The sequence below is a fragment of the Rissa tridactyla genome, chromosome 8, assembly GCF_028500815.1.
Source record: "Rissa tridactyla isolate bRisTri1 chromosome 8, bRisTri1.patW.cur.20221130, whole genome shotgun sequence".
Lineage (NCBI taxonomy): Eukaryota > Metazoa > Chordata > Aves > Charadriiformes > Laridae > Rissa > Rissa tridactyla.
The window spans coordinates 51,851,741-51,872,965 of NC_071473.1; the positions used below are offsets into that span (position 1 = coordinate 51,851,741).

General features: G+C 41.2%; 1 long non-coding RNA gene across 1 annotated transcript; it reads right to left on the reverse strand.

The window, feature by feature from the left end:
* Positions 1 to 1,125: 1,125 nt before the first annotated feature.
* On the reverse strand, positions 1,126 to 20,654 carry LOC128913321 (uncharacterized). The gene is made up of 3 exons (XR_008467914.1): positions 20,536 to 20,654; positions 8,441 to 8,538; positions 1,126 to 1,229 (listed from the first exon to the last, which is right to left on the reverse strand). It is a non-coding gene; the product is annotated as an uncharacterized LOC128913321 (long non-coding RNA).
* Between the last annotated feature and the right edge of the window lie 571 nt (positions 20,655 to 21,225).

Here is a 21,225-nt window from a genome sequence, read left to right on the forward strand (position 1 = left end):
AACAAGGATGACTCTTGCCCCACTGCTTCTTTGAGCAAAACCACCTAACGCCCTCACAAATCCCAACCAATATGCTAGTTTCTGAAAGAGGGAACATCTGAGGCTCAAGGTAGGTCAGAGCAGCAGAGAGCAAACTTTCCTGATGCCTTCAATGGCTCCTGCAGAATGCATCAAAAGTTAAACAACTCAGCCCTGTGCTCAGAGCTGCCAGGAATTAACAAGTTGCTCCATGCCTGCACAGAGGCATTAACCAATGGCGCACACATCATGAGCCTGGGTAGATCAGGACAAAATGCATTAGCATCCCACACCCCATCATCCGCAGAGGCCTCGGGGAGATCCTGTAATGCGCCCCTATGGGTGAGACGCACTGCTCCGGCAGCTGCTCTCACCTTGGGGCTTAAGCTGTGCTAAGGGAAGGAAGGGGATGGTGGTATCCTTGGTCAGGCATAAACTTCAGGTTTTGCAACAATCCTCCCACCTCTTATCAAGTCCCGCACCTCCTACATTAACACTGCCCAGGTGACCGTATCGGTCAGCTCAGAGCACCCCCGGCTCTCCAGGCAAGCGTGAGAAAATCCTCCCTTTTTCATTTTATACTCATATACAGTCATAGTGCTGAAAAAAAAGAAATAATCGAAAATCTTGCCTTCTTGCAAAAAGATGCCCAGGTTTTATGAAAGCTGAATTGAAGGGACTTCAAACATAGATCAAGAGATTGTCCTTTTCAGAGCAGTAGCTCAGGACATGGAAGATACGGTTTCATGTTCTTGCACTGCTAGGAATGTTCTTACCTGGTTCTGATCAAGATATTTCATCACACCACTCCCAACCCGCAAAGCGGAGCAATGGCACTTATAAGGCGTGGTGCACAGTGCTGCAGGGTTAGCATCATCGACTCCACCAACTGCCGGCAAGCATTGCTGGTTTGGTTGCAGGTGGGGGGCTAGAAGTGGCAGAAAGCTCTTCTCTGGATGGTGTGGTCTGATCCAGCCCCAGCCAACTACCTTCAGCCATCTCTCATATCTGGAAACATCTCCGGTTTATTTTTGAGGAACAACTCTCAGCCAAGGACTGACCCAGCTGAGCTGGAGATCAGACGGGATCACAGCCTGGAGCCAGCGGTACGGCTTGAGGCTGCAGCAGGATCCGTAGTATGCCCTGGGTTTGGGGAAACATCCTCCTTTCTCCTGTTTCCTTGCGTTGCCTTTCCAACATGCTAAGCATGCCTGCAACAAAGAGAAAACACAGTCTGCTGGGTTATGATGATATTTACATTTCAATTATTTAAATACCATTAAAAGATGGTCTACAGCCATTTCCCAAGGAAGTTTTCCACGGTCCTTATTTCTAAGAAAAGGAGCAAGTTACTCTTCAAGTCTGAGCCCAAATGAGAGAAATAACCATCTCATCCATATAGTCCCATCATCCTCCTCATTCCCTGATCACTGCATTAAGTGTGAACAAAACCACCTTTAACTGATACCAGGAAATTCAGACTAGAATATAAGACGGTATTTTTTAGATTCATATCAAGCCGAAATGCAATATCTAAAATTAATATTAAAAATTCCCCTTTGTGCTGCCTCTTTGAGTTTGCATATGCTTCCTGAGCTGTCCTGGTCTCTCTGGGAACATTTTCATTGTGAAAAATAGATTCCTCCATTTTTCTTTCTAGCAGGAAAAATCTTGGGAAAATCAGTGCCTGGAACAAATAAAGGGATTCATCCCAAGATCGGTTCTGTTTTCCATCCCTCCAGGGAGCACCAGGGTTGGGACAGGCAGATGCAGAGCATAGACATTCTTTCAGAGAGGAGTGAAACAACTTCTGGTCACAGCATTGATTCAGTTTTTACACTTTAAGATAGGGATAACGTACTTGCAAACTTCCATTAGAGTTACCAAATAAAAATTGCTAAATGAATGCTAAGTTTCTTTCTGGATCCAGAAATTGGACCCTAGAATAGGAGCTTTTAGGACAGGGTTGTTGTTTGCATTAGTTATGCATCCCTCTGATCACCCTTTAGGGTCCTTAGGCAAGACACAATAGAAATAATAGTAAAAATACAGATGAACCAGAAAACAGATGATCTGCAAACTGTTTTGCCATCATAAAGCAAAAAGTAAGTGGGATAAATACTGGAATGCATTAGATACTGTAAAGCTCAAACTACAAACTATTGAGGAAGATGGAAGAATGGAAAACCAAATACCTTCCTTGTTATTTAAAAGATGGCTTTCTAGGGGGAATGAGAGTATTATGATATACGCTAAACCACATTGTATCACCATCTATTATAATGTAGTTCTAAGGACCAGATTTCACCTTCCTCCATCGTTGCTGGTGTTTGTTTTCTTAGAGCCTTGGCTTGCTACGTAACGCCACTACTGATCAGGGTCCCTTGAGAAACTCAATTCCTCTATTTTATTTTTATATTTTCCTCCAGTGATTAATTTATGAAAACGTATTTCAACCCTTCAGTTTGTAGCACATATTGCATTTCATACAGCATGGGAAGCAAAAATGTATTACTTTGATGGTGGGGGGTGTCTTGTTTCCCCTCCTGTGTTTGACTAAATCATTTCTGTTTCAGCTGAGCAGCATTACAACAAGGTTTTGCTGCATCGCCTGGTAAGGCTGAGACAGCACAGACCAGACCGCTGACAGCTCCACCGACCACGGCAGGACTTCACCGCGCTTCTCCCAAACAGCAAATGATCCAGTACCATGATATTTCATACCACCAACGTTACCCAATTAGCTTTGACTGGGGTACGTTGACAGAAAACTGGAGAAAGCGTGTTCTACTTCAGTTTTTTGATGGTTGATTTGCACCCCATGCTGTGCTGAAGAGCTGGATGCTGATACGCATCAAATCAAACAGTGCAGAGGTAAAGCTGCGTGACAGCTTAAAAAAAAAAAAAGTAGGAGAAATAAAAGCGAAATAAGTGATCCTTCATTTCCAAGGACTTCCGTGTCTTATCTTTCCAGAAGATTGCTACAGCTAGCTCAATTATTACTTTCCTGGGATGTCTTGTTTGTTTCCACCAGACGGAAGTAATATAAAATTATGTAAATCAGCTTTCTTGAAGTAAAGAATCATGGACCAGTCAATAATGTTTATGCATTAAGAAAGGGCAGCTCCTCCTGGAAGAAATAACACAGGGAGCCGATCATAAGTAAACATTTCTAAACAGACAAAGGGCTGGTCCCTGCAGCACAATATATTATCATATTTCCACATAATTAGTTTGTTTTCCACTTGAAATCAGAAAACGATTCGACATTGCATTCTGTGCCTCAGGATGGTGCATACAGTACAATTCTCATGTGCAGGTTCATATGTTGAATAATTAGTAAGAATTAATCTGTTGAAATTAAAGTTTGGAATATTATAGAACTCATGAATAGTGCATGGAACAATCAAGTAAATTAAACCAGAAACAGAATTTAAGAAGCCAGACAATAGCAGATGACTGCTGGCAATCTGTTTTTTAATCAGAGAGTTACAAGCCAGAGGGATGAATATTGTTACTGGCTGTGGAATCAGTGTAAAACGTTAGCAGGCACAATAAAGAAGACTTACTAAGTAAGCACATTTTTATTATATTTAGTAAAGAAGGGCACTTCAAAAGGACCTGCTAACTTATCTGCTCTCTGGGATGCTCAGATCAGAAAAGATCGGACTTACAAAGGGTCCCGTACTTCTGGTCTGCACCGCAAGTGCGCTAAGGACTTCTGAGAGCTCCATCTCTGTCCATTTTAAAGTTGTATTTGCCCACCTGGAGACAAAAAACCTGTAAGTTTCTTTTCAGTTTCTTTAAAAGTAACAATTGAGTTGCTATAAATCTCAGGCAGCATGAGGCCAGTGTAGTGAGTTCTCATTTTAAGAATTCAGAACAATTATCCCTCAGTCCAATTTTATTTTAAATCCATCTAATCATTATAAAGATTTTAATTTTTTTGCTTGCTTTTCTGTGAAGAAAACACTGGTCACGTCTTAAAAAAAAAAAATGAGAGCAGTCAGAAATCCTGTGAAGACTAGGTTGGTTCATGCTGAAACATATATATTCCTTCCCTTGAAGAGAAGAGCTTTAAATCTACATGCACACTTGACTTTTTCTCTTCTGTATGATGCTGTTAAATTGGAAGAGGTTTCCAGATCTATTTGAAAAATGGCCACTACAGTTAGCTGAAACTTCAATCTTGAAAATGAATGAATGGAGCCGGTCCAGTACATTGGCTCTGGACCAGTCTTTAAAATACAGCAGAACAATGAATAACTGAATTCACAGCCAGCTGGTATCATAGTTGGGCAGTGAAAGTGTCAAAATATTAGTGACTTTTTTACATTTGTCAAAATCATTGCCAATATGGGAAGCATGGGCAGCTTGCAAATGTGAATCTTACACCAAAATAGTTTTAAAATCTTGCCTTAAGAATGTGAGTGCAGCTCCTGGTTTTATATCACCCATCACGGGAAAGGCGGAAGAGAATAAAATATCTTTTACTTAGAAGATAAAAGGTATTATTGATTTATCATCAAACATCAACTACTAATGTGGTTGAGTGGTGCTATATGCCCTGCAGTAATAATGGATCAACCGGCATTTCTGTGTCTTATTTTCTGGAGTCTAATAAGTCCATTCAGTCATTTCCAGAATGTAGCATGTGAAGTCTCCATGCAAAGTATAAAATTTATATCTGTATATACATCCGCACACATACTCGCACAAGGTAAGGAGAAAGAAACAGGGTTTGGCTGCGTTTCAGTTATAGGAGAGAAAAAGAAAAATAAACATATGTTAGTGGTGTCTGACACATCTTTCTGCTCCAATAATTTGAAAAATCTTTGTTTTATTTTTAAAACAAAATTTTGCTGGCATTCACTGGATGCCGCAGTTGAGATACTTTCACTCTTTTGAAAACAAAAAACAAAACCAAAGCATCTACACGACCGAGTTACTCCACTGCAGCAGAACAGCAAGTCACTGTACTTGTGTGCTCAGTTTTTTCTCCAGCAAGATGCTCTTCGGGATATTTAGTGCCTACTCTGTTTGCTGTGTACCTCCTTACCCTCATTGACACAGATCTGTTCAGGTATCAGGACTTCAAAGGGGCTACATAAATTATCCTTCCCGTGATGATGTACACAGCAGCCGAGGACCATTCAAACCAAGACCTGTCTGTCATTGAACATAATGGATGTTCACAGAGAGTTTTGGAGACCCAAATCCACTGACAATTTATTGATGATCTCTAAAGGCCTGATGTGCAAAATGTGTGAACAATTAACTCTTGTGACCACTTACATTAGCATCTACGGAAGCAATCACTGAGCTAATGAACTTATGAACTGCAGCACTCCATCACGTGCAGGTACATTTGTGGAAGGACACTGCAAAACTGATGCATTTCAGCCACAAATCAACACATAACTCTTAAAAGAACAGGACATACCTCCTATTTTTGTCATTTAAAAAAAGACTCGTTTCAAAAGCAAAAAAACCATATACATATGCAGATGTATACTTTGCATAGGCGAATTCATTGCAGAGATTAAGAGAAGCTTTTTACTCTCTCTGTACTCAAATACCTAATCTATTCCTTTTTTTTTCCTTTGTAATTCATTACTTAAATGAACAATCTCTTTACGTTCCTTTATTAGTTTTATGCTGAAAACCAGGAATTGCTGCTGTTTTCCCCTCTCCTCTGCAATGTTCTTGCTTCAGCAAAGTAAGGTTTAGCTGGAAAGTTTCCCTAAGAAGATTTTCATTTCTCATCTTGTCTGATGCAAAGTAAAGAGTATGCCAAGTGCCACTGACCTTAACTCTCCTGAATCAAAAATATCTGATGTGATATATAGAAAACTTTGATGTGTAGATATGCTAATCAGCAGAGAAATGTCAAATTTGCATACATTTCAAGTGACCCAACAATATTTACCTTAGAGCTAAGTTTCATATTTTTCTGACAATTGCAGCATTGAACAAGTGACTCATTTAGCATATCTAAGCAGCATTATGTCACAGGGATTTACCTCAGAGTTGTTTGAAAGCATCAAAAAGATGAACATCACTGTCTGAAATTAACAACAAGCCTAATTTGATTTGACAAATGATGTTGATTTAGATAGGGTCACTAGCTATTGAAGATGCGGAGGACAAATAGTGCCTTGAAGCCTTGATAAAACTGAATATTTAAACAGTTCATTATGCAAATTTGCCCTCTACCTGTCAGTAGTGACTAAAGTATAGGGTTAGAGTGCTGGAGAGGCTCTGTGCTAAGGAGACAACTAGTATACATGTACCTGGCTCTTCTTAAAAAAACAACTCCTTAGACATTTACAGTGTGGACGTGTATCAGCATTGTCCTCCCCAGGCTTGACAGTGACAAAATAGACAAGGGCTTGATTCCTAAAACTTTCAGCGTCAGTGCAGAAAACTTAACTTTACCAAGAGAGCAGGTAGACTTGGACATTTGCCTATCGCGTATTCAAGGCCTTATTCTCCATCCCTTTCTCACACGATGCACATCTTGGGAGCCCAGTGGACTTCAGTAGAGTTTCCTGCATACATATTGCCGCTGCTCAGGATGAGGATGCTCGATAGGAGCGCTGTGGCAAAACCAGACTTAGAGATAGGCTCCCATCCACGACAGCCTGGCAACCATGAAGGTCCTGATCGCTTTACAGCTGTGACCAACACCTGCACATATGCCTTTACCATCACTCCCAACATCACTTGGCCAACTAGTGTCCATGAGGAGGAACATCAGCAGAAAGTCTTCTTGAAGATAAGCCCTTGGGTTTTGAAAAAAGACCTTGAGATAGTATTGCCCATCCAGAATAGAGGTCTTTAACTCTTGAGGGACGATTCTAAAAAATTAAGCATACTTAACTGCATCAACCTAATGTACTTTTAGACAGCTGGGAATACAAGCTCCACCAAAAGCAATGCAGAATTTGAGCCCAGAGTGGATATTTAAGTGTTCAGGAATAGTTAACAATATTTACATGTTCCAAGTCTGATGTGCTAATAAATACTAATTCTGAAAGCAAGTGCTACAGAGTACTTATATCTATACAACAGCGACACCTTAAAGGGTACTCTCAACCTTTTTTTTTGCTATATACACACACGCTATGGTTTTAGACATTTAGTATACTAGTATACTTGTATTTACTAGCACGCTGCATGGCCACGTGTCAGCAGTTTTTAAGATACCACGTAGTAGAGAATGTCTGGTTACGTTATGCTTTATAAGTTAACTTTTTGTAAGACTTTTTCCACTGCATTTTCTCAGAGCTCAGAAAAGCCCATCAGTGTAAATCAGGCTGAATTTTGATGCAGTATGTTTAGAGAAGTGTATGAAAATGTCAGTTTGAGTGTTGGCAAGTAGATTATATTGGAACAGCAGACAGAAGCTATTTAATTAAAGAGGGATGGGAGAGCAACAACAATACGGAGAGCAGATAGGAGAATATCTACTCATGAACTAGGTCCCAGGAAAGACTTGCATGTAGTGAGCTCTGCCACCTGTGGGGTGCAGCAGATGAGCTATGCTATAGTTGCACCCACACTGACCCTATAACCAGAAGCCCTGATGATCTCAAACCATCCAAGCCAGACCCGACTCAAGAGAGCATTGCTCTTGCTCACAGCCCTGTGCATGAACAGAGTCCCCACTGACAAATGGGATTTCTTCGGGCTGTGGAACCAGGGAGACGTTTATACCATACGTGGTAGACTTGGGCTAAGGTATATTGCAGCACACTGCATAGACTTCACAGCTCAGGAGCTCATTAGCACCCATGAATCTAAGCCAAAAACGTCATAAAGCTTTTCCCTTTTATGCTTTTATCATACAATCTTATTCACTCATTTACATATGTTTTGTAGTATCTGTGTTTTCTTTATCCAGGTTATCCCATCTCCCCCTCGCTGGTCAGACTAATTGAGAGATGACTGTATTTACCATTTCACCAGATCTGAGAAAACATGCCTCGTGAGCAACCTTGATTTGTTTATAAACTACTCCCTTAACTCTGCTGAGCTTGTAAGTTCTTGACTAATTGCTCTCATGTCCATGAAATGGGAGAAACCCAAGTCTGAAATACATGGAAACAATTAGGGCAGCAAAAAAAAAAAAAGAAAAAAAAAAGGCTTTCCCTGTAAACAGATGTCCATGCCAAGATACCCTACCTAGAGCAACTGGCACGTGGTACGCTTGCAGATGGATCCACAGTAGGATCTAGCCACTTATATTTAGCATGCAGTGTTATTTGTTTTAGCTAGCCAGCTAGCAATAGGCGGGAGTTGGAAGGGGAACCCATCATTTTTGCACAGAAGTACACCAGCATCAACACCCCTCTCATATCAATCACATACCTTAACCCTTAATTATTACGAATGCACCAGCCATTACAGCAATACTCACTTTTTTCCCCACTCAGAGGCATAGGGAAAGTTGTCTTAGAAGAACATGGGTAATATCATTTGTAATGTGTTCTCTTGTTACACGGTTCTTTTGAAATTCTGTTCACATGTGGCAAAATAAAAAGAAATACAGCAAAGTGTTAGAGCTTATTTCATTATGTTGGTAATTTCCACTGCACACATTTACTGTAAACTATGGCTAACATGCATGAAGTAATTCAGCAGTATGAAGGCCAGGAGGGATCATTTGTGCATTTAGTCAGATCCCCCTCCATAACCCGTGCCACTGAATTACCCTATGTTAGTCCACTATCTGCACTTCTGCCTTCTTACTGAACTAAAATTATATCAAACCTTAACTTGAATACTTCAAGTGACAAGAAAACCTATCCCTTTCCTAGATAAGCTGTTCAGAGATCAAAATTAGTCACTGTACTTTCTATTATTTCCCCATTCGAATGCATCGATTACAAAATCAGAATTGTCTTTGGACTGGATTGTAAAATTGTAAAACAATGCAGTACTCCTGAGGCAAAAAGCTATTATTTTTTATGAGAAGAAAAATCACTTGAAGACAATAAGAGCACTGAACTGTCAGACAGACTTGGTCTTTGGGCTTGCATCCAAAAGGAATAGCTACATTTCTATGATCCACAAAGCAGGGCTGGATGATCAGATTCACCCTTTCTGCCCTAAAATAACCCACAAGTTTACAAGCTGTCACCTTGGAATTGTTCCTTTAACAAAGTGATATTCAGTGTCAGAATGGGTACAAGTATTTGATCCCTGACAGTTTGAATATCATAGCCTTAATATTAAGGTTTCTTCCTTACAGAAAGACATTCCAAACACTGAAGATCTCTACGGTATTTTTGTCTTTATAAAACCAACGGTCAAAATACTTTTTCCCGTAGAAGGGTGGCAATTGAGGCAACTGTAATGATGGAAAAACTAAAAGCCTCGTCAGTTATTTATATATTTGGATGCAGAGTTCATCTTCACGTTCTGCTGAACAAGCACCTCTGCAACCCCTGTATGAAAATGAAAAGGCTACTTTAAAACATTTCAAGATTTCTGAGTTATTGCAAGCGCCATAATCCAGCAATCAATAATTGAAACAACTTCAAGGAGTACACATTTTGTGAAGACTAAACATTCTTTTACCAAGCATTTTTATTCAAATGTCATTAATTTTATGACTGAAAGTAACTGCATGGGTTTATTTTTGTAAATCCTAATATCTTCAAAGTAGCTGGACTCTTTTGGACTCCTCTTTTGCTGTCGGCCAGATTCTCCAAGTCGTGACTACGGGGTATGTCTGGCATGAGCGCACATACTGCCTTTGAAGTTATTTCCGAGACGTTTCAGGGTACCTTACACTGCAGTTGCTCTAATAGCTTGGCGTTACATCTCCCAGCACAGGCAGGAAAGGCAAATGACCAGTTCCTCAGGCTTGAGTAACACTAGAAAAATGTGGTTCTTTGCCATTTCTGGAGCTTTCCACAGGATAAAGCTTTTCTCTATAGAAATGCAAGTAGTAGCAGCTGATCTGGGTATCTCATAAGCGATGAAGGTTGAAATAAATAATTATACTCTGACTTTAAAGCCTCCTTTGAACTTGCTTTGTGAAGTTTGAAGGACTGTGATGGCTTGTGAATAAATACAGGTAAATAAACATATTTTATCATTAGAATTTAGGTCTTCTTACTAGAACAGCTGAAACTGCATATAATTTTTAAATGAAAAAAAGGAAAAAAAGGATGTCTCAATTGTAAAGAAAAGTACAAGCAACTGAAGAATATCAGGAGGATGAACAGCAAGCAGTGGCCTTAAAAATATTCCTGGAATGAATATAATTCTAGTGACTGGATTCCTGCCAAGACTTTTTATTCTGTGTTTTTAAAAATGCATAGACTAGGAGAGTCATAAAAGAATGTTTTGTCTCTAGAATATGCTGGAACAAAAGCCAGATATGATTAGACTTTGACATGGACATTCATCATGTCCCAGGCTGAATCAGTTATTAATTCTGAAAGTATTAAATATGGAATGGGTTGAGTGTCTAACAAGTCTGCAATATTATTCAATTATAACTAAAATGTTAGACAGACTGAAATTTCAGAAACATCCTCCTGTATATTAAGTTGTGTGAACTCAACCAAGCAGCACCCCCAGAGCTACTCTTACAGGAACAAAGCCCATGGGGACCTCCACCACTTTGCCTGACAAGGTGAAGCTGAAGCACCAGGATTATCTTCATGGGCATGGAAAGGTCTTCCACACACAGAGCACAAGATCCACATAAATTCACAGAAGCTTCTCTTTTTGGAAGCTTGCTATGCACTGGCTCCCACTTCCTGGTCAAATCGACGTCTTCATCTGGAGACTGATGTAGTCAGATGGCTGGAACACCATCAGAAGGGTTCAACACATCCCCCAGTTTCTTTCTCCGTGACCTCTGTGGTAAAGTTTCTCCTCTCTACGCCTTCTGATCTCCTTTGGGGGCACACATGCAATTATTTCTGCTATTTAGTTACACTATTCAGTATATTCCTTTGGGAAGTTATAGCTCCCATGTACTGACTTCTATGTAGATGTTAGTAGTATTATGTTTTACAACACTTTGAAACGTGCCAATATTTATTGTAAAGCAGCACTGCTATGAAATTCTGAAGTTGTAGCACCAAGCCGCTTCCACAAATTCTGTATCTAAGTCTCACTTCAGTTTTCATTGCAATGTTTCTGTTGTATTAAAGAGAAAAGTGGGAGAACACTCCTCCAGCTGTTCATTAGCACTATTGCTTGTCACCAAGAGGAGCTTTCTGGGAGGAGAAAGGCTACAGCTACAGCTCACGGACGTACAAGAATTCTTAAGGTTGGACAGTTAGACACCATCCTAACATAACACTTGGATGTATTTTGCTCCTAAACTAAGAAAAATCTTCACATTCAGGAGAAAAAAACCCCACCTTTATAAGCTAAAAATTGTTAAATGTGCATTTGTGCGCTCCAGTTTTCAACATAAACGCACATCCCACAAAAAACATTCCTAGATATACAACCGTGTTCTTAAATTCCTAACTTAGATCATCTTCAGAAACAGAAAACAGAGGAGAAAAAAGCATAAATCAGGTTAGATCTTGATTAAGAGCTGATCAAGAGGCACTGTTAGGCTCTCCTGGAATGATCTCCATTTTCTAATCAATTTGTTAAGTGATGGCTGTAGCAGAAGTAATAAATATTAATATTAGTGGTGAGCAGCGTGCTCCAGTGGAACTCATTGCACTGTGTGCTACAGGAGCAGAGAAGAGACAGTCCTTGTGCAGAAGGACTTCCACACTGAAGCCAGAACTCTGCAATATAAAACAAAAATAAAACTGCTAAAGCACCCAAGTACCCAGGGTCTGTCCACCATCTCACGGACATCCAAGGACTTGATTTTTAAGGAGTCTTGCTTTGATGGCAGCGTGAGGCCTCCTGTACTGCTTCATATTCCCCACTTATAGGGAAATCTCCACACTAGAGAAGTGTCAGCCTCCTCCTCCTTCCTCCTGCCAGAATATTTTTCTCAGAATGGGAAAAGCCATACATATTAACACCGCCTCAAGACTCCATTACCAGAGGAAAGTGCCTTCTGAACCATGAATTCCTGATACTGAAGATCATCCATTGGAAAAAGCCTTCAGCTTTACCTCTGACATTCAAACTTTTTGTTTATTTCAGTAAGCATGCATGTAATTTTTAACTCACAGAAATATTTTCTTATGCCTACGCAAGGTAGTAAAGTAGATGGGAGGATAAAAGGATATTTGTGCTGTTCTGTGTTAAACTGAGCCTAGAGGTTCTGATATTTCCTCCCAGTTTTAACACCGTGATAGTAATAACGTATCTGGAGTCTCAGTATTTCTCCTGTCTTCAGTTTTAGGCTGTGGCTGCACACAATCTATTGCATTTTAGCTGCAGTGTTGTTTAAAACCAGTTTGGTTAAATTCTTGCTGGTTCTGTGTACTGCCCCTCGTTTATATGGTCAGAAGGTTGTTTTATTTAACCCAGTAGATACCAGATCTGTTCAGCACAGGGGATGCTATGCATGAAGAGAGAATCCTTACAGAATTTCTGCTTGGCTTCTAGTTTATTAAAATCAGAATAGGTTGAACTAAGTCACCCTCAAGCTAGATATGAACCAGTACATACAAATAAGCAATACTCTAACCAAAGTAAGTTAAAATCACTCTTTATCAAGCCAGTGCAAGTTTGCTTCTAGACAAGGCCTACTAAAATTTGCTACGCTGTTTTAAACTACTTTTTAATACTTTTGGGTGAGCAGCTTATACACCCACTGTGTGGCTAATATTAATGGCAGAGCTGTAAATCCCTCAACAAGGGACTTTGTGGAAATGCTGATATATCCATTACCACCACAGGAAAACGCTGCCGGGCTCTTCTGTAATTACAGCTTCTTCAAAGGAAAAGTACATCATTTGGTCTGCAGAGAGAAGCAGCAAAAGCCAACAGGAGAGTAGACCCGCTGATTTGTCAGAAGTGCTGGTGTCAAGGGCATAAGTACGTTGGCATCCAGACATCCTCCCCCAGGTCCCCCAGCAGCAGAGAAGAGCAACTACCCCTTCCTATCTTCTCCACCGCTTTCCTGCTCCTCTTCCTTATTTGTTACACCCACTTGTTTTTTCGTAACCCATGTTTCCCCAACACCCATCAACACAACAGTCATGCCTTCCCTCTATATAGCTTTTCCATCTGTAACTCTCCAAGCATTTTGCAAAAGGCAATAAACAAGCTGCTTCCTCCGCCCAAGGTCAACCAGAAGATCAGTGCTGAGCCCAGGAATTAAACTCAACCTCAAGACCTACACTAAGGATGGGACATGCTGTACCACTCACAGCCACCTGTTAGGGAACGCCACAGCCTGAGTAATATCTGAGCTCTTACAGGGTGCTTGACACTACTCCAAATCAAGTAAAAATAATGAAAACTATTTTCTGTCCATTTGAGGCACTTGCAAATTACCATTCACTGTCATATCTAAGTGCCAAACACTATCAGAAATACTGACAGGCTTTGAAGGCTTCCAAGATGAGGCGGTATTAATACAAGCCTGCCTCACTACAGTACTACAAGAATGATACAGTGGATACTTAAACCTTTGACCCTGTAAGTACAGTCTGATTCCTTGCAATCAGTAATGAAACAAAAAAGCCTTGCTATGGAGCAAGACCGCCATGAAAGGGTGATTCGGCTCAGCACCATCACATCCTTGTACGATCATCCAACAAGAGCACAACATAAGGACACTGGGCTCACGTCCCACAACTCAAGGGCTGTGGGTGATACCATATAACGTCCCCAGGAGTAGCTGGCTATTCCTGAATAGGAATTTCTGGCCTTCTACTGACACGACGTTCAGCTGGAACTTGGTTGTGGTGATAGCTGTACTACAGACCTGTTCAAAAGATCGTGTTATTGGCCTCTCTGCCTCTGGTCTTGTCTCGGCATTGCAAATAACCAAGGAGGAAAAGCTACCTCATTCGTGTGCATGTAGAAATAGCCTCCCATACCCCTGTTCACTGCCCCAGACTACAGGATTAATCAAAATGTGTAACATCCCTGGGGAAATCGATAGCAGAGGATGGGAAATTGTGACCTTCAATGTGCTGCATAATGGCACCTGAAAGAAACTGGTACTTGAGCGTGGCTAAGGAGAGTTTTATTCAGAGAGAAGCTTTCTTATGAAAGATAAAAATCCACATTTTGCTATCTTTTTTTACTCTTATTCAGGTCCTGAATCCATGTTCATGTAGTACTAAGCCTTAAGAAGACCCATGGAGCTTGGACTCATTTTGAGCACCTAATGCTTTCATGCAAGACAATTTCTTCCACTGTCTCAGGCATAACCAGCTACTGTTGGAGGACAATTACTGTGGACCTGAACACAGGAATAAGAAATGCTATTTTAGTTTCTGATCACAATAAGGTTAGCAAAACCCAGGTTATAAGTAGGTCAATGTCTTTGCATTTTTTACTGACTTGTTAGCTGAATAAATTCAGTGATTCCCTGCTCAAAGGGCACATGATTTTCATCTAGTTTGTGAAAAATTATGTTAGCGAACAAGCAGAAGCAAAAATCTTCTAGACATTGTCAGTTATTACATATTTAGCCCTGGGACTGGTGTGGAGATAATCCAGTACACATTAGAAAGGCTTCCGTATGAAAGCTGAATGTGTGTGTGAGAGCAGAAGTTAAATGTAAGCAAGTAGTTCTCAAACAATACAAAAACTATAATCTTTTTTACCAGACTGAAATCATTACAGTACCTGTTCTGTCTGAAGGAGAAAATTCTGACCAACATCTTATGACCAGCAGAGCCACAAAGGGAGATAATATGTTTTGTGAAGCTAAGTCCCAAAATTTGGGTTCTCCAAGCAAAATACTTTCAAAAATAGATGAAAATATTCCATGAGATTGCTCCATCTGCATTTTAGCTTAAAGTTCATTGTGTCAGTAATGAAATAAGGAGACTTTTGAAAAATAAAATGCTTAATTTTAAGTGTCTAAGTGGAACATTTTGACATTGCAAGAATATTCTTTCTTCCTTTGTGAAAGGGAATATACAAATGAGTGAAATTTCACTAAAATCAACTTGCTTTTAGGAATTTTTCAGTTCTGACAGAGTCACATTTCCTAGGGAAACATAATCCAAAAATTTATCTACCTGATTCTCCTCCCCCCTACCCCACCTCACCCCCCTGCAACAATATCTGATCAGCCATCCTACTTGACTTACAACTAACATTTCGAATTCTCTTTCCATTTCAAAGACATGGATCAGAAATGCTTTTTCCAGTAGTATTTGGAGCAACATACAGGTCTAAAAAGCATAACTCTGTGGCCTTACTACAACATGCACCTCCCTAAAAATATGCAGAATAGGTGAGAAACATCACCAGCACAGTGTAGTTACATTTCTACATTATTTTGACAAGTTACTGAGTACAGGATGAAAGGCAGTGCATCAGCTCACTCTCTCCCACCTGGTTCAGATCCTAATTAAAAATGGACAAAGGGATTTTTAAATTTTTTTGTTGTTTTCTTTTTTCCTTTCCTTTAAGCCAGAAAGCCATCTTTCAATTCAGACGTGGTCAAACTAATACTTTAAGACACAGAAGATCTAATGAATTTAAACAGAACAATGAACTTCTCCTTAGTCCTTAGTGGCCACCTCTGTCCAAGACCGGCATCGCTGTTTGCGCTACTAAATATTCCAGGCAAATTAAGCAAGGATTGAACAGAATGACATACTCCTCCACACGACCAAAAAACGCTCTTGCGACTGTGCTTCAATCTTAATTGCTCCCATACAGCTTTTGGCCCCTTTCATTTTCTGCCTACAAGCTTGGGCCATGGGATGGCAGCCTTCTGGGTTTTACAGACTAAAAGCAAAGCACATCCACGTTGGGTAGCTGCAATTGGTTCTGGTTGTGACTCTCCCTGAAGATTCCTCACAAGCTTCAGTTTGTCAATGCTTTGACAGGGCGGAGCAGCATGAGTAAGCTACTCCACGTGATCTGACCTGCTGGGTGTCAGTCTCTCAATAAAGCCTCACGCAGGCTGATGCAAAGCTTCATTATGGATCACTTCCCTCCCTCTGCACCATCGCAGCGCCCGGGCTCAGAACTAAATACACCTGCTGGCAATCCTCTGGCTGCGCATTTATGGAACGAAGGCTGATGCTTTAAGCGAGGGGTCACCAGATGGCTATTCCTTGCTGGCACACTAGCTTAGCTTGACCTTCAGAGAGCACTGTTGTGTCCTACGCAGCACGGCATTGCTGAGCTTCCAGGCAGAGCGTAAGATGCATTATTAGGTCAAACACTTACTTGGCTGAAGACCATTGTGGAACTATTTATTGTGGCCAATTGGGACAGACTGCACTGGGCAGGAACGTACTATAATAAGCACATTAATGCTAAGTGTCACATGCCAAGAGCTGACAAAGAGGGCTGAAGAACATCAGTTAATACTTCACTCATCTGTTTTTCCTGGGTAACTGCACAAGAGACTTAGAGAGCTTCTGCCCAAACCACATCTAACCTGCTGGAAATCAGGAACCTCAACTTTCCAGCCCAAAACACTAGCCAAATCCACTCAATCTGATTCAGTTGCAGTCAGAAAAAATTCCTGACTGAACTACATAGGGTTAAGCACTGGCCAAAATATCAGCAAAACAGGAGGCTTGGGTGCTTTGAAACTCTGCTCAACATATGTCTGAAGGATTTTTGGGACTGCAAAAAACTGTAGTAAAAGAAAAGATTGGCAAGGCAGATGTTCGTTGTTTACTGACCCCTGATGAAACCTGCCCTTTCCTTTACCCATTTGAGATGTTCAATAGATACGTTGGTGCTGATTTTTAAACCATGTGCTGCCAAAAATCTGGTGTATTTCTACGTCCCTGAGAGTTTGAAAACAAGAAGTACACTAGACTAGTGTGAAAACACACTTCCTTATGGCAGGTTTATAAGCTGATCACTGGAAATGAATTTCTTGCAAAGTAACATGTTGAAAACCATGACAGGCTCATTGACAACAAGCAAAGCCCTCACATTTCTATCTCAGGAAGAGGGTCAGTTTGCAGAGCAGGCACCAAGCGATTGTTTATTGGAGCTTTTGCAGAAAAAAAAATGAAATTTTGCCTTCCGGGTATTTATGTGGAAAAAGCTGATACTGTCGCAAACACAAATAACACAAAAACAGGACTGTGAGAACTCCCGACTACACTCAAGCTTTCCTTTCCACGCCATTTTTCTATATGGCTAACATGGCAACATTCAAGCCCCAGCCAACATGGTAACACTTCCGTCTTTGGAAGAGGCCAGCATTTTGCTTTGCTTGATTTTTTTCCCCCACCTGTCAAGCATGCCTTGTCCAAGAATATTTCCCAAGCAGCTGAAGAGATGGAGGTGCAGACATGACAAACACAGAATAATGCAGCTCCTTTCTAGAGCAGCTTCTTAGAATTGCTGGGGCAGCAGCTAGCAATAACCCTCGGGACTCTCATTCATGGGAAGCCAAAACCGTGGTGGTCCCAGATGGAGTAACAGCATTCATTAAGTCACAGGCACTATTACTATCACGTGTTCATCCCCTGCTTCTAGACTCACACTTAGCTTCCACTTAAAAAATTTCCAGGTCTTGTGACTACAAGAAAATACCACCCCACCCTACAAGTAGTGTTGCAAAGCTATTGTAAACGGGACACAATCTAAGATCTAAAACCTTACAGAACCAAGCGGTTTGAATTAGCATCCTGGCATCCCAATACGGAAGCCACCAACACCCCATGCACACTGGGACCAATCTACTCATCCAAGCACACAAACTCTAGTGTTATGCTACATGATGTACAAAGTTCCTGATTTCTTTAATATAGATCTGGAAACAGCGTGCAGATAACTAATTGTCAGAGTAGCACATCAAGCTCTACAAAGAACCATCAACATTGTTAAACATGACACACAAGGCTCAATTTAAAGCCATGTGCAGTGCAGACAGATTAAACTAGGTTAAATGAACTATCATTCCATACATTATGGAACAGAAGAAAAGGATGAAGAGTGGCTTTCAAAATCCAGACTGGCTTATTTTACTGCCACCAAACTCTTCATCAGGGGAAGCTGCCTCTTCTCCAGACAGATAAACAGTCGGCACAGGACCAAGCTGAACACAACGAGTGCACCTATGGGGCACGTGGCAGAGATCCTGCATCCCGAGGCCGCTCCTGCTCCTGAATTCCTGCTCCTAAATCCCTGCTCATCCTCACATGGTCCATTCTCTCTTGGCAAGAAAAAGAAAGAAGGGAGGCTGCAGGGAAATCGGAGCAAGTTGTTCAGCAGCGTTATGAACGAATATGGGGAAAGGATGTATGGAATACAGAAAAGAGTAGAGAAAATGTGATGGTTGGAATCCCTGACCTGGCAGAATGGCAGGGTGAGAAAGGAAGCAGAAGTTCAGACAAAGCAGTTTGTCAGCTGCCATCACTGTTAATACATCATGCAGTCTTCAGAAAAAGCTCATCTTACGGTCTTTGCCATGTTCCTAAAAGAATACATGTGCCACTAATACTCCATGTTCAATAACATGGTATATTGCAGACCCATGAGAGGAACTAAAGTGTACTGCGGTGGCTGGGAAAGAGGAGCCAAGGAAAGCCTTCACGTGTAACAGAGCCCAGGGGAAATTCAGTACAGCAGAGTCAACTTTGCATACCAGAAGTAGATGTTCCTACAACAAGGGTTGCTACTATATCTTCATTAGCAAACTCTAAACTTATCTCTTCACAAACATCAGAGGGAAATATAGCTTTAGTAACAATCAAGAATCCTGATTTCAAGTCATAGGATGGGGTCACTCTTCTTCAAGAATAAATCCTTGCTTTGCCCCAGATGGCCCATTTCCTCCAGGATCACAACCTCCAGCAAGTTTCTCTTTCCAGAGAGGCACACCAACAAAGGCAGGTTGTAGGCACTCTAAGATCCTGAGCACAGACCTTGGAGACCACCAAATGCCCAAAGCCAGCCCGGCATAGGCATGGCTGTCACAGACAAGGACCCCACAGAAGGCAGCACACTCACCTCATAATTCCAGAGACACCAAAATAACACAGGACAGACAAAATTAAAGAATCTATATCGACACCAACATTTCTACTAGTCCTATCTCAAATATAGCAAGCACAACTTCCAGTAGAAAAAAAGTAGAAAAACTCCCAGTTTTGGACAATAGCAAGGAGCATTAGGGAGTTCTTTCTCCTTTCCAATCTCAACAGGCTCGTACTTCATACGAGCAGGGGAGCTATCTGGTTTTTACTGAGATAGCAAACAGCTACAATATCCAGCCCACTGCTGTTACATGCAGGAAGCTTAATTGTAATTACACAAGTGAAGTTTACTGATGAACGTATCTAGGGATCTGCCATTTGGCTCGTGCTCTTTCTTGCACTTTCTGTTTTACAGGTAAAGCTAATGAGTACAAAATTAAGCACTTGAAAAACAGATCACTGACAAAGTCCACACCAGATTTGGTGGAGAATTACATGAGCTAGTGTGGGGAATATTCCCTATTCTCTCATATCCTCTTTCCGTCTCTTCAACAGATATGAAGGAAACAAGCTACCAAACACCTTAAGCTGTTGTTTTCAAGTTTTATTAATGTATTCCTACTGCCATTTTCAGCTCCTAGTCAATGTCTTTGATAGCTGACACAACGTTTCTATCACATCTTATTTTGCTGAAGGCATTTTCCAACTCCCTTAAGCCTTTCCATTCCCAGCTCCAGTGCACACTTTTGTGCTAATATTAATTTAAATGACCTTTTTTCCCCTAGACCTGCATTTTAAATTTAATGAGATCCCAGGATTATACCTGTACTTACAACACCCACAGGGGTACGGTCCCCCCCCAGACAGATTGCAAAGGCTGAAGTAACTAAGGAATCTCAGCAAGGAAAGAAGCCTTACAGGAAGCATAAGACTGTAGGTATGCCACACTCCTGCCTCCTCTTCAGCAAGTTCTAGCTCCTTGTTTATATTTTGTCTCTCTGGCACATCTGGGGGCGGAGAGAAAGGGAAAGTTACTGAGCTTGAAACCTAAGCCAGTGAACACCTCTTTTTCCTAAAATAACTCGTTTGCAGCACAGTCTAACAAGCAACAGCATGAACATACACGAAATACAGTAGTGAGAATTGGATTATTAAGAAGCAATTAAGAGTGGCAAGAGGATAGAGTGATGTGAGTACCCCATTAGATTTTTTTTTTTTTAATGAAACTTGTCTTTTGGCATGGGGGGGCCCCACAGTAGTCAGCACCTTTGGGTTTGTTTTCTTTTCACTGAGGACAGGAAGACATTTGGGAAAGCTCGCTCAAGCCCATTCAGCTTTCCCCAGCCCACCACAACAGCAGTTAACACCAGAATCACCCCCCAAAACCTGGAAGATCCCACATCCAGCATCGGGACCAAACATACATGGCTCCTAAACCTGCAAGTTCAGCTCCCTTCCCACTGGAAACCAGGGACCCCACATCCACCTTCTCCTCCGGCTTCCAAGACAGCACTGAACAAGCAAAAGACCACCAAGCCTTCCTACCCCTCCCAGCGCCATCAGCCCTCCTTGGCAGGCTACCCTCCTACAGCTTGCTTCTCCAACACCTCTCCACCTACTACTCCTATTCCTGCTGGGCTGCAGCCTTTTATAGCAGCTGTTTTTTGATTGGCACTTTTTCACAGATGGGGGAGGCAAATAGGTCCTTCATTAACCCTTTTCAGGTTGCTGCCAAGTGTGTGTGGGGGTTATATGTCATTTTTGTTAATGAAGTGCCTTCTGGGATTGAACCCTGTGCTCCTTTTCCATAGCTGTGTGGTTCAGCACATCTAACTGGGAAGCAGAAACAATATATATTCTTAATCTTATTTATTGTCAGTAAATGAGGCAGCAAAGTGGTTGGGTGAAAAGGCAGTATTCTGAACTTTTTACTTTATCCAACGTAAAATGTAAAGATTAAATGGACTAAGTGTTTGGAAAACAAAATAAGCATTTTTGTCTCCAAAGTTCTCTTTATTTGAATTTTATCTTGCTAAATGAGGCCTAGGATAAGGAGGAAGGAAGGAAAGCAGCAGCTCCCTTCCCCACGTTTTCTTTCTATTTTTCCCCTCAAAGGGAAGTCCACGGCACTCCAGCCTGTTTGGATCTCTAAGGTAGGACTCAACATGTGTTTGCA